The following is a 961-nucleotide window of genomic DNA, read 5'->3' as shown; positions in this document are numbered from 1 at the left end:
GTGAGTGCTGTGAAGTGTGTAAACCTGGCGATTCACAGACCTGTACCCCTGGGGATAAAAATATATGTTTATAAAAAATAAAAAATTATATTAAAAAAAAAAAAAGAAGAGGTGGGATTCCACTCTGGTAGTCTGTAGTGAAGATGAGGAATAAAGCATTTTCAGCCCCTGTTGTTAAGAATGGAAACTGGTACAACTAGTATGGGGAGCAATTTGGCAACAGCCTGTAATTGGATGCTCATTCCTAGGAACTGGAAATTCCAGTCGTGATATTCATTGAGAGAAACTCATACCTATGCAACAGGATACATAGACAAAAATGCTCAGTGAACATTATTTGCAGTAGGGAAAAACCTAATTGTCCATCAATTAGTGAATGGGTAAATCAATTGTGGTACACACACACATACACACACACACACAGTACATGTTTACTATGGTATATACTATGCGGTATGTACTATGTATATACTACATATATACAGTGACATACCCTACAACAATTAAGTGATTGTGTATCATATAAGTAGATCTAAAATTGTGCTCTACAATGTGACAGTCACTAACCACATAAAGCTACTGAGCATTTGTAATGTGGCTAAAGATATATTTTAGAATAATATTTTGGATATACTGGGTTATATAAATTTATACTAAATTTAATCTGTTTCTTTTCATTTTATTTATATATTAGAAAAATTTATAACATTATAGTTCATATTATATTTTTACTGGAGAGCACTGATCTAGAAAATAAAATCTGAGAATAAACAAGCTACAAAATGGTAGATACAATCTAGAAGAAATCTGTAAATACTACAAAACATGTAAAGCAATACTATCTACTACTCATAGAACACATACATGCAATTAAAATACAAAAATATGAACTGAAGTGGTATCCTCCAAACACATAATAATGGCCACCCACCCCTGGGAAAGAGAAAAGGGGATGGAACTT

The sequence above is a fragment of the Mustela nigripes genome, chromosome 13, assembly GCF_022355385.1.
Source record: "Mustela nigripes isolate SB6536 chromosome 13, MUSNIG.SB6536, whole genome shotgun sequence".
In the NCBI taxonomy this organism is placed as follows: Eukaryota; Metazoa; Chordata; class Mammalia; order Carnivora; family Mustelidae; genus Mustela; species Mustela nigripes.
Note: the sequence above shows the minus strand (reverse complement) of the source record.